Here is a 13845-nt window from a genome sequence, read left to right on the forward strand (position 1 = left end):
TAAAAATATACTGTGGCTTACAACTGCCCTCCGAAGAACCATAAAACTTCAGACAGAACTATAACGCCATCTCCGATGCCACATTGCTACACCTTGTCAATTACATGCTTTACTCCTACTCTTTAAAATGCTTCCATATCCTCAAAGGCAATTTCATTCATTATTTTAAAATGCTTGCAATTCTGCTAGATGCTGGGGATACAGCACGGAATAGGAAAGACACAGTCCTTGAGCACATCACGTGGCGTCTAGAGAGGCACATACATAAGTCAAACAAGTTGCATGTTGGGAAGCACAATATACTATAGGATAAGGCATAGGACAGCTCCACAATATCCAGGCTTGGATTATGAAAGATGGCTTATGAAGGTTTGGATTATGAATGAAGGAAGTGACATTTATACTGAGGCCTGAAGGCAAAGCAGGAGTTATTCTGATGAAGAGTAGGCAAGTGGCACACCGAGAAGGTGAAGAATGTGTGGGTCCAGAGGTGAGGTGAGCATGGCATGCTTAAGTAACTGAAAAAAAATGTTGCTCTTTTGGAAAGTAGTATAGTGGGGTCTAAGATGGGAAACAATAAGTCCTGAAAACCAAGGTGGGAAATTTGGATTTTATCCTAAGAAAAATGTGGACCTATTGGTGGTCTAGATTTGAAAAGTGTTGGCGAAATCAATGAAATTGAGAAATATTTGAGGAAAAAAAGATAGAAATTCTAATGAATTGTAAATGTGGTAAGTCAAAGTGAACCTTAAATTTCTGCTTTTGGGCAATTGCAATAATGCTGGTATCATTTACTAAAATAGGAAGTGCACATAGAATGGATTTGAGATTAGATATGATGGTTTAATTTTTGACATGGTGATCTTGAGGTACTTATAAGACTTCTAAGTAAAGATGCACAGGAGACAGATGAGGGAAACTCAGGAGAAAGATCTGGGCTCAAAACACAGCTTCAGGAATCATGAAACTCTAGATGGTGAATAAAGTAATAAAAATAAATGAGGCCACTGAGGGGCAATAAGAGAAAAAGCTGTCTTTATAATCCTCAAAGAACACCAGGAATTAAAAAGAAAGAAAAAAGGCGTAGAATACAGACACTGCAGGTGAAGAGAAGTAGATTGACGTGGCATAAAAGGGTCACAAGAAGGAGAGTGTCAAGAAAAGGACAACACTGTTAAGTGCTCCTGAAAGCCTGAGTAAGAAGACTCAAAGCTGCACGATAGATTTAGCAGTAAGGTTGTGCTGGTTCTCTTCTGTTGGTCCCCATCCTAGTTCATTTTGCTCCATTCCCAGGCAGTTTGGCCAGTATGACTCACCTCAATGGAGTCTATTGCATTCTACCTTCTGTTTGAGTTAGAGCAATGGTGAGCACTGGCAAGAAATGAGAAGGAGGGAAGAAGGTTAAGAGAGTGAAGGGGATATATTTCCTCTGTTTCTTCTCTGTGAATTTGCTGTGGGCTACGCATTCCTTGATCTAAACCACACTTCCTATCCCGCAGCTCTCTCTGCTTATCATTTTTGGGCTCAGATGAGAAAGAACTTCTGCACTTATCAGGTCTGGAGTGTTGTGCTATCCTTTGAGGGCTCACAGTACACTATCAATGGCCATTAATAGTCTCTTTATTACATTCTCTTCAAATAATTCTCACTTGGAATGCCCCATCTTGTTCCTGCTGGAATTTTGATGAACACAATGGCCATTTGTGACTTTGATGAGAGTCTTTTCAGGCAGAAGCCAGATTACAGATAGACCAACGAATAAATAAGAGGTGAAGAAAAGGAACTAGCAGGTACAGTATTCTTTTAAAAAGGTTAACTACTTTTTAAAGGGTGTAGAGAGAAGGGGTAGAGGCCTCAGAGGAACATCCAGATAGATTTTATGTATCTTTCTCCTTATGATGGAAAGACTTGATCATTCCATTGTTTGTGAAAGTACATTAGTATAGGAAGAGATTTTGAGGATACAGTAGAAAAAGGAGCTAGCAACTAGAACATAGTCTCCTAAAAAGGTGAGAGGAAATGGGATTCCTCTAATAGAATGGCTAGCCTTAGCAGAGACCCTGTTCCATAGGAGGAGAGGAGGAAAGTATGGTTGGCATACAGGGGAATCTATAATCTGAGTGGGAGATTAGGGCTATTCTATTTTGCTGGCTCCTCTTTTCCTCATGAAGCTAAAGGAAGGTCGCCTGATGAAAAAGAGAGTGAGGGTTGGAGATTCAAAAAGAGAAGTTCCAAATATTTTGAAAAACAAAAGAAACCATAGAATTGGAAGAACTCTTTGAGAATCCATTTTAGACTAAAAATCATGAACTTAGGCATACCTCAATCTCCAAGTTTGTATGAAATTTCTCCAGAGGTACTGAGCAGTGTGGGTATTCTTTCAGAAAAGGTGAAGAATTAGATTGGGCCATGGCTGAGTTTTTCCAAATACCCAAACTGAAAGACAACAGGAGAAGAGGGTTGAGGAATTAGGAAGCAAGCTGTTGAAATAACAGAGCATGAAATTTCACTTGGAGAGGTAAGGTAGGTGAAAGGGCGAGGGCTATGCCCTCCATCTTGCCTGTATCCTCCATGTTGGGGCCACGTGCGGCCTTCTTCCCGGAAGCCCAGGCCTCTGCTGGCCACGCCCGGGATTTTAAACTAACCAATGACAATCAAGGGAAGTGCGCGCCATAGATATGACCACATCCTGTGTAATTGGTCACCAGCTCGCACCTGGCCAATCGGCGGGGGGCACAGCCCCCTCTCCCACCCCTACTCCAACCCTCTATAAAACCCCTGGTTCGAGCAGACTGCTCTCTCTTTGCCACCTGCTGCTGCGTCAGTAAGGAAGGTAGAGGAGCTAAGCCCGGGCTTAAAATAAAAGACTCTTTGCTTTTGCATCGGACTGGCTGGCTCCCTGGTGGCTTCTTGGGAATCTTGAAATCTGGGCATAACAGTAGGTAACAGAGAAAAGAGGAGTCAAGAGACTAAATGTTCCTGAGAGAATGCAGACAGACATTGTGGAGCTAACAGAGTGGATTGGGTCATCAGAGACTGAACACCTAAATTTAAAATTTCAGTATAGCTCCTCTGACAAGGTCCCCGATGAAGCCATGAAGGTGAGTGGCCAAGGTGGAGAAATATAAAGGTCTCTGAACGTAAGGGTTGGTGGGTGATCCATGGGATGCTTGCCATTCCTCAGATGGTGTTTTATTTGCAGAGCTTGAGTTTGATTCTTTTTCAGTGCATATTATTTATAATTAAGTCATTTATCAAATTGCAGTATTTATCAAATTGCAGTTTCACAAATATTCACAGTAACATTTAAATGGGTTACACTTTACAATTCAATTTCAGTTTACTGAGTTATTTAAATATTTAAAGATACTAACTTCAAAAAATATTTTTAAAAAGAGAAAACAGGTGGGTTTCTTAAACCAGGCTGCCCAGAAAAGTTTCTCATTTGGTTTTCTAATTATAAAGTGCAGAAGGAAAGGAAGGTATAGTTCAAAGTTTCAGGAGCTATGCAGGATTAGTTTCTTTTTCTTTTCTTTTCTTTTTTTTTTTACATGAAATCCAGTATTTGACAGTTGTTAAATATTTGCTTTAACCATGAATTCATTTTGAGTACAACATAATTGCACCAACTATCACTGCATGACTCTTTAAGGAATTGGCATACACTCACAATATCTAACTAGAACAATGAATGATTTAAAAATAGAAATGCACAAATTACTACTCCCTTGGAAGCACATAATCTTTGACAGAAAGTGGAGTAAAGTGGTTGTGTAAAAAGTTTCAACATGGTTGTTTTTTTTCAAAACCTTTTATTTCTATCAGCTCTAAACACATTAACTCTTTAGTGAGATCTCTTTGGAACACATTCAAAATTCAATAATGTGCATCAGGCCTATAGTAATGGGCCTTAACTTTTTCCTTTGAAATCCCAACAAATTATTATCTAATAAATATATATATATAGCGTGTGTGTGTGTGTGTGTGTGTGTGTGTGTGTGTGTGTGTTTGTGTATCTAAATCTAGATCTAGATATTGGGTTTCTGGATGAAAAGAAAGATACAATGTATCTTGGTGCCTAGACAACAGATATGTTCACTTGAATGAACTTGCATTTGATCTTATTACCTTCATGATATAAATCAACTGTGACAACCATTCAGGCAGTCATTCATGAAACATTTATTGAAGGTCCACTATGTGTTAATCCCTGAAGACAGAGTGAGTAAAATATGGGATCTGCCCAATATAGATTGGGTTTGTAACTGATCTAGTTACACTCAATGCTTTGTATATTACCTGTCAAAATGATGTATATTCATACTTGAAATATATTTTATAAACCAATTTATGCTGTTCCCAAGAATTTAAAAAAGTTTTAGTAGTTTTTGGTTATAAATTACACTGATTCTCATATATTACTCCTATTTACTTTATGAAAAGTATGTCTTCCTAAGTTGTCCTTTTTAATGACCCAGAGCATATTTCAATATATATTTGATTATTAATATTTTCTTCTAAGTTTTATGGATTGTTATTGTATTTCATAACATTTCTTTTGCTCTTAGAAAAATATTTACAATCATTTACAAATACAACAATATGAATGTGAACACTTTTCCTGTCCATGTATATGAGCTAAATTTTAGAGAAATTAGAGGGGAAAATGCCGATATTCCAACTATGGAGTTTTGTCTTGATTCATAAGATTTTCCTCTTAATAATTATGGATTATAGATGCTATATATGTGACCAAACACTAAGTGTTGAGCAACTAAAACTAGTCAAGCGTGATTATTGCTTTGTTACCTTTTATAACCTATAATAATCAACTACTCAATCTTTTGTGATGAGAGATCTGATCAGATCTAGGTAAATTAGAGAAACCAGAATATAATATTCAGAAAATAATTAAAACACTACCTTAAATTATAGTTCATTTGTTTAGGGAATATTTGAAATATGTAAGGACTGCTAATAATGTTAATTAATTTGCAAAATACATGATTTTTTTTAAAAAGGCTATTTGCTTCTTCATTTACATATTCATTAAGAACATTTTACAAGATCTTCAGGAATTAAGTAGTGTCCCCACTACTTCAATGGTAGCCACTGGGTATTCTGTAGTAAACAAAACAGGGTCTAGAGCAGCGGTTCTCAACCTGTGGGTCGCAAGGGGTTGAAAGACCCTTTCACAGGGGTCGCCTAAGATCATCGGAAAACACATATATAATTACATATTGTTTTTGTGATTAATCACTGTGCTTTAATTATGTTCAATTTGTAATAATGAAAATATATCCTGCATATCAGATATTTACATTACGATTCATAACAGTAGCAAAATTACAGTTATGAAGTAGCAACGAAAATAATTTTATGGTTGGGGGTCACCACAACATGAGGAACTGTATTAAAGGGTTGAGGCATTAGGAAGGTTGAGAACCACTGGTCTAGAATCTGCCCTGGAGGGGTTGCTAGAAGTACATGTGTTGGACCTTAGTTCAGAAGATGTGGGATATGGACTAGGAAACAGCCTTTTTAAAGACATCATCCCAGGTGAGTTTGGAGTATATTCTCAAGTTTGATTTTGATGAATAGTCTTTTTAAATAGATCCTTTTGAAATGTTTATCAGATTATCATTCTTCTAAAAACAATCCAAAGGCTACCTGCTGATTTAGAAAACTTCCAAACTCCTTAGCATAGCTCCTGCCTTCTTCTGCAACCTCTTTGGCCAAGCTTTTCCTGATTGGTGAAGCTCTGTGCTTGATTGGCTTGCTCCGCTCCTCCTGGAAGCCAGCCACCTAATACTGTGCTCAGGGCCTTTGTCCTTGCTATTTCCTGGGCTTGAAATTCAGTTCCCCTGCATTTTCTCATCATTCAGGCCTCAACTCAAACAGCCCCTCCTTGGTAGGCTTTTCCAGACTACCCCTAGGCTGGGATTCTCAATCAAATGCTCCCCACCATTGCCTAAGACAAATCTGAGCCATTTGTAAAAGGATGGGAATCTGTGCTTTTAATAAGCTACCCAGGCAAGTCTTACTATCAAGCGAGTCTGGAAAACTGCACTAGCAAGTGTCTTAACTAATATTTTCACAGAAGGTATAACGGTCAGAAAAGAGCTTTGTTGGGTAAGAGCAGGAACTTTGGGTTGTTCCATGCTCTGTCTTCAGAACTTGAACATGGTCTGGCACCTTTGTGGACAAAAAAAGGGGCCACATACTGTACCTGACAAGCTCAGGGGAGGCCTGCATGGTGAGTTTTACAAACTCAGAGACTGAAAGTAATCACATAGGATGGTCTGAACATAAAAATTCCTAACTAAAAGTGAGTCATGGTGAGTAGTCAAGTCCCAGGCCTATAGCCACTTTGACAAAGGTCAATGTTTACCTTAAATGAGTCCATTTTTTTTTTTTGCATCTAAGATAATATACATTCTTTAAAATGTTAGAGTAATCTGATTTCCCAGACCCCTCAGGGCACAAGAGCATAAGACCATAGATGCCCTCATTGTTATCTTGTTCCACCAATACCATCTCTATGTGCTATAAAGGTTAATTATTAACTATCTTGTACCCACAAATGTAAAAGAAGTATGTGTCTCTTGTTTTATCCAATCTCAGAGATTTTCCCACTTTGCTTTTTTCCACCTCCCTAATCTACCAACAAAGAATTTCATCTAACCCCCTTAAGTCTCCTTTGATTCTAATGTTGTGAAACTGCCATTCTTTGGAGCACTTTCTCAATCCATTGATATTTTGCTTCCTGGCAACTGTTGTCAGTTTGGCTCAAATAAAATCTTATAAGACTATTTATTTGGCTACATATCCTTTCATTGACACCTTGCAAAAATAGCTCAGTAACTATTTCTTGACCAAACTGATGAAACATGTCTAGGAAGCTTCCGAGTCTCTTGTTTACAAGGAAGTAATTGGAGCTATTTTTAGGGTTTAACTATTGTTGTTAAGATGGAGCTTAATTTTTAAGTGTTAATGTGAAGAGATTTCAACTTTCTTCTAGCAGCAAAAGTATTTATAATTTGATACCAAAATAAAAATCTGAAATTTTTATTTTTCTTACACTTTCTATGTTGATCTTACAATGACTTCAAGGGAACATGAGTCTTAGTTATGATGGTCATTCAACAGGAAGTGATCACTAACATCTAATTGAAGTGGCAGAATTTCTGGAATGGTTACATTTTCATGCTGAATTGAAGAGTTAGGAAAATTATAAACATATAATATCTAAAGGTTACTTGGCATCCAGTAGACAAAACATCCTGTTATAGAAACCTTCCAAACAAGTATCTGTGAGTAGAGATTTCTTTTTCCTTTGCAACTAACTTTAATCTTACCAAAGTCTCTCCAGCAGACAGAAAAGAGGGGGTGCACCCCCTATGCTGTTCCTCTGTAGTGTATATATTTGGAGGGAGCAAATCATAGCACATCATCAATTTCTTGGAAAAAAAAATTTATAATCTCCAATATCTCTCTTGATTCCTCCAACCCATTTCATAGACCACTAAGAGCTGCAAAACCTAGTTATTCCCTCTTGAAAAGTCCTTATAGGTGGTCTAGCATCTCACTTTAGAATACTGGAGTATTTTTCAGCTCTAGTTTTGTGAACTCAGCTACAACTTAGGTAAAAATCCCAATTGAAGGTTTTATACTGTAGTTAGTGCAATGTAGAGAATGAAAATCAGATGGTATGATAGACTCACTGGACAGTTTTCAGGCAGTTTTCTATTGACAAGAAAGAATGAGCTGTGAAAAGGTCAGAGGAGAGAGCATATTGGACAGAGAAAGTGCTGACTTGAGAATGGTCATGGAACAGAAAGCAGTGCAGTGTGGGTAGAGTGTAGGGGTGAGGGGAGAGTTGAAGTCAGAGAAGTAGTCAGGGGCCAGGATGTGTTGTGCTTTACAAACCAGAGAAAAACTTTCTTTCTTTCTTTTTTAAGTGGGTGGTGGGTAATGAAAAAGAGGAATCAAGGCTAATTCCTCAGTATCACCAACTAAATCCGTGCTCATCATCATAAAAACAAAGAGCAAGTAGAAAACAAGAGTCCTGCCTTTTTCCTTTAGGAGGAGGAGTTACATAGCTTGACCTTGGTCCAAGACTTTTCAGTTCATGCTGCTAAACTTTTGCACAACATATGGCTACTGGGTTATCAAGTTCGAATGCTCACTTTTTGAAAGTTAAACATTTTATTCACTCATTTGAAATGTTTAAATCCATGCCATTTTGTGTGCTCCTTCCTTTGCCACCATGCCAGCTGTTCTGGTTGAGTCTGCTTTATTATGTGTTGGAGTTTCAGCCCTGATCGAAAAGGGAAGGGACTGCAGATGGTTCGCTGTGCTCTACAATGACCTATACTGTGTAATGGTTAGCAAATCACTCAAGGAGGAGAATAAGGACTTTCATTCTTTTTTTTTTTTTTTTTTTTTTTTTAAATATATTTTATTGATTTTTTTTTTACAGAGAGAAAGGGAGAGGGATAGAGAGTTAGAAACATCGATGAGAGAGAAACATCGATCAGCTGCCTCCTGCACGCCCCCTACTGAGGATGTGCCCGCAACCAAGGTACATGCCCTTGACCAGAATCGAACCCGGGACCCTTCAGTCCACAGGCTGATGCCCTATCCACTGAGCCAAACCGGTCAGGGCAGGACTTTCATTCTTGACCCCTGGTTCTCAACCTTCCTAATGCCGTGACCCTTTAATACAGTTCCTCATGTTGTGGTGACCCCCAACCATAAAATTATTTTCGTTGCTACTTCATAACTGTAATTTTGCTACTGTAAACAATATGTAATTATATATGTGTTTTCCGATGGTCTTAAGTGACTGACCCCTGTGAAAAGGTCGTTTGACCCCCAAAGGGGTCGCGACCAACAGGTTGAGAACCGCTGTTCTAGACCTTGGAGTTGGGTCCTCAGATGAAGGCTGTGAGCACCCTGGACGGACCCAGTGTTCCCTGTGAAGCTGCACCTCATGACAGGAAATGTCAGTAAGAGGATTACAGACGTCCATCTATATTTAGTAAAATGAGTTGCAGGCAAGGCTCTGGGGCAAAGCCATGGCAATAAAGGAATTAAGTTCAATTTGCACAAAGAAATGAAAGGAAGTGTGGTGAGTAAAGAGGAAGTCATAAGATTTCATGAGTGTAAGCGAGAATCTTTATTTTTCCCCTGGCTTGTCAGAATGTGGAGCCTGGCAATGTAGAAGAAGCTAATGGGACTTAGAGAAGAGACGGAATGCAGAAATATTCGGTGTTGAAGAACTATTGGGGGCGTGGTGGTAAAAAACACACACTCTGGAGCTAAACTGCCTGGGTAAGTTGGTTTCTCTCTGATGAGCTGTGTAACCAGCTAGTCACTTATCCCCCTGCGCCTCAGTATCTTAACCTGTGAATGGGGAAAGTAATGCTCCTATCTCCTAGCATTGCTAGAATTCAGAGTCTTCTATGTATGGAGCCCTTAGAACATGGCCACACTGTGTAAGCACAATGTGAACATAGATATTAGAGACCCTCAGGATCGTGCTGAAGTGACTTCTCCAAGGACACATCCAAGATGAGACTGTGGACAGGATCCAGTTCTGTTTTGACAGTGATGATCTGCAAAGGTGATCTGCAGAGGTGATCTGTGTGTGATATGTAGAGGTGATCTGTGTGTGATTTGTAGAGGTGGTCTGTATAGGATTCCACCTCTGAGATGAAATTCAATCAGAAATGATACTCACACATGGTAGTGGATAATAAAAGGCTCAAATAGAATTACCTTAACCTGGGAGCACAGGGACAGTTGAAAAGGAAGGGAACTGCAAAGCAAGAGTCTTAGACAGCCTGGTGAAAGCAAGCAGAAGAGGAGCCACAGGTTTGGAAAAATAAAAATAAAAATAAAATGGACAGGTTCAGGGTGAGAGAAAAGAAAGAGTATGAAATCATTCAAAACACAGATGGTAAAACAGTGACTATATTAAATAAATAAACAGATAAGTGGGTAGGTAGATGGATGGATAAAAAAAACCTAATTTTTTCTTGAGAGCTGCTGGTAAGTGAAAAGAATCCGTTTTGGCTACAGATATAAATATGGAGGGAAAGAGAACTGAAATGTTGAAACTGACAGATTGCTCGCTTCAGGAAAGATGAAATGTGTTGTCACCGACTGAGCAAGAAGCCAGGCCCTGGGAGCGTCAATTCTATCTGTTCTTTAGAAGATCACTGAGATCTGAAGGGTTAATGTGGCAAAGGGTGTTATCTGTGACAGGAGGCTTTTGGTATTCTTCCAAATACCCAAGCCACAGACCAAACACACTGCTCCAAGCATAAGGCTAAGATGGTAAATTTGAAAGAAATGGCTAGAAAACGTGTCTAGTTACGTCTGCCACATCTTTTGTGCTCAGTTAAACGAATTCAAGTGAAAACTCCTGGCTGATTCGCTTTCACAGCTGCTTTGCCATGGGAGCAGCTGCAGCAGGTGCCAGGTGAACACTCCCAGGGGATGCCAGCGTCAGGGTGCCGACAGCAGGCCCTGAGGGCGGAAAGTGGGAAGCACATCGGGAAGTGATATTTCAGGTTTCTGAATTGGCACCTTTTTAAAAATCAAGAGTAGATGAGCAGAAATGCTGGAGGTATACTGTCAGGCACTTTGTCAACCAGCAACAAGACTCTGCTTGCTTCCACTGGGGCCTGAGCGTGCTGGACTATTTACATTCTAGTATCCGGTCAGGTGTTAGTCAAGCAATGCCATTTATACAATTACCTTCAGCAAAACAGGACTCACGATTTTTTGTTTTGTTTTGTTCATCCTCACCCGAGGATATTTTTTCCATTGATTTTTAGAGAGTGGAAGGGAGGGGGAGAGACACACAGAGAGAAACACTGATGTGAGAGAAACACATTGATTGGTTGCCTCCTGCAAGCTCAGGGCCCGAGTGGGTGATGAGGTTGGGGGAGGGGGAAGTAAGCCTGCAACCGAGGTAGGTTCCCTTGACTAGAATCGAACCCGGGACCCTTCAGTCTGTGGGCTGACGTTCTATCCACTGAGCCAAACCAGCTAGGGCAGGACTCACAATATAACCAGGGACAGGAGAGAGCTATAGGAAGGAGCCAGAGAAAGTTGGGCCACTGTTGAAATCACCAAGCTCTCAGACTCTCAGTTTCATTGAAAATGTTTCCCTCTCAAGAATTTGGAGCCAGAACTGGGTGTGGAAGTGGAGATGAGTTTAAAAGAAAAGGGGGAACTGAGTGATAGAAAAAGATGGAACTAGCTACCATGTGTTTAGGGAGGCTGAATTTTCAACAAAAAACAGGGAGAAAGATAAGGAAGATTAAAACATCACACCTAAGCAGCAGGTGGGGAGAAACATCTGGGACCAGAAATGATGGATCTGTCACTGGGAGGGAAGGGAGAGGCAGGAGAGTGAGAAGGCTGGTGAGGGATGGCCAGCTGTATTGGGGAGCCTAGAAATGTCGTCAGGGACAAGGTGATATATGTGGAGTGCTCTGGTGGGTGTAACCTACTTCCTTTACCCCCACAAACAGTGATATAAGAAGTAATTTTAGATGCACATAATTTAGAATAGATTTGGATATTAATGTATTATAGGAAGCAATCTGGCTAGCAGGAACTGACTCTCTTTATTGGGGCATCATCAGTTTTATAAAACTTTTCAATTCCTTTTTTGAAAAAAAATGGACAAATTATAACCTACTTTGCAAAATGAATACAGAAAATCTGAGTCTGAAAGTAGGAGGAAAGAGGTAGAGTGGAGTGTGCAGCCCGGAGGACCATAACACAGGGTTTGTCGATGTTCCCAATTACATTTCATACCGGACTGAGCAGCCCAGGGCCAGATTTGACTAGCCAGAGAAGGAAAGGAAAGCAAAGTGAAACATGGGAAAGTCAAAATTATATTGTCAATGAAATAAAGCCACTCCTGCTTCTCCTAGATTTATGCAGTGTCAAGGACTCCGCCTCTTACGCATGAGGAACTGTCTCTGAGAACCCCACACACCAGGCACAACACACAACCTGACATCTAACCCAGCCGTGCCTCTGATTCTGTGATCTAAACAACGAATCCAGGTTTCCTCCAATCAAGGTCTGCAACATGCTTCATGGATATTAATTTTAATTTTAAGACACTGGCAAATATTACTTTTAATAGGATGAGAAATCTATAGAACATCACACAATACACAACAAACCATAGCAAAAGTCCTGATTAAATATGTATGTCCTTTTCAATGACTCATCAAGTTTCTTACTGGATCCCAAGACAATTCATCTCCCTCTTAACTTTTTCTTCTCTCAGAGCAACTTAAAATCCCTTTCCTTTCTAACCATGTGTTTCTGTATTCCTCATCCTCTTCAGTAAACACAGACTCTCAATATCATCTTCCTTAGAATCTACACAAGGAATAAATAACATTCAGATCTCCTTCTCTTTCTCTAATTGGAGACCCATAGAGATACTAGTTAGATGATGGTTGGATTGAAATAGTCACGGAGTGCAAAGGGTGGGTGACCAGTGGCAAGCAGAGGCAGCTGCTTGAGAGTGAAGAAGCAGAGAGAGAAACAAGATGACAGAGAGCCCATGGTGTGTGAGAGCTAGCCAGAACAGCCCCAGCATGACCTCCAGGTCCACTTGCCGCTCCATTACTAGCCAGACTCTCTTAGCCACCTGCACCATGGTCTTTGTAGCCTTACAATGCATCTCTTTTTACTTAATTCAGTTTTAATGAGTTTTTATTATGAAGACATACTTACTTCCTACCATGTTGTAAAGGAAAAGGGAAATAATAACTGTATAAATCATCTTCGGGTATGCCAACGTCACAAATCGGATAACAGAGACCAGGCTCATGTTTCTCTCCCTAGTCTTAATGAAGCAGAGGCTGGGCACATACAACTTTAAATTGCAAAGCATTTATTCTTGGAGGTTAAATGTCCTAATAAAAGGAAACTGGAAAAAAAAGGAAACTGATGAAGGAGGAGGAAACACTCGGGAAGATAACAGCTTTGCAGCTCCCCAGGACTCCCCCATTTTATGAAACAGATGGTGAAGAAAACTGAAGAAGGTAATGGATACATTAATTCAGATAAGAATTTAGAATTAAAGTAAAAGAGATTATTTTCTTCTCAAATGAAGTAACAATGTAAAGCTGACAGGTATATGTTAAAATTACAGAACCTTAACCCTGCAACTGGTCACAGGCTTTGCCCGGTGAAGCATGGAGTTTCCTTGTAAACTCAGCACAGATTCTTTTCAGCAGCCACACTCTTACATTGTCTGTGTTGTCACCTTTGGCTATGAAGGACGCCAGTAAATACAGCGCCCTCAGGACAGCATCACAGAGCTCATGGACACCGAACAAGAGAGAAAGTCACCAGCATGGGCCAGAAGAGGCTCTCCGTTTCAGAACATTGAGTTTATGATTAAAAAGGGCCGGTTGCTAGTAAAATTCAGTGATTATAACATGATTTCCCCAACCATATTTAAGGTAACACCAAGGTTACCCAAATCAAATATTTTAATAGATTCACAAAGACCGGAAGGCATTTCTAGATTTCCCAGCTGTAAAAGTTCTGAAATATAACTAGATTTCCCAGCTGGAAGAGTTCTAAAATATTACTATTACATTGAGCTCGACAGAACAGTAAAGCAAAGACGTTTAGTGCTGGTGACATTCCAGGGAACAGTTAAAATTGCTTTATGGCCTCTGGTAATGAGAGTGGACAGCAGTGTAACAATACATAATAAGGTGAGTTTAGTTTTATGTCCTGAGAACAATCTGCTTGACTTTTATGGTTCCATTCTTTAAACTGCTTCTGTTT

General features: G+C 39.7%; 1 long non-coding RNA gene across 1 annotated transcript; it reads left to right on the top strand.

Moving 5' to 3' along the window:
* The first annotated feature begins 2834 nt into the window (after positions 1-2834).
* LOC139015626 (uncharacterized) lies at positions 2835-12203 on the top strand. The gene is made up of 3 exons (XR_011472468.1): positions 2835-3101; positions 9205-9336; positions 11958-12203. It is a non-coding gene; the product is annotated as an uncharacterized lncRNA (long non-coding RNA).
* The last annotated feature ends 1642 nt before the right edge of the window (positions 12204-13845 follow it).

The sequence above is a fragment of the Myotis yumanensis genome, unplaced genomic scaffold (assembly GCF_028538775.1).
Source record: "Myotis yumanensis isolate MYYU_CA2020_CCGP unplaced genomic scaffold, mMyoYum1.0.hap1 SCAF_8, whole genome shotgun sequence".
Classification (NCBI taxonomy): domain Eukaryota; kingdom Metazoa; phylum Chordata; class Mammalia; order Chiroptera; family Vespertilionidae; genus Myotis; species Myotis yumanensis.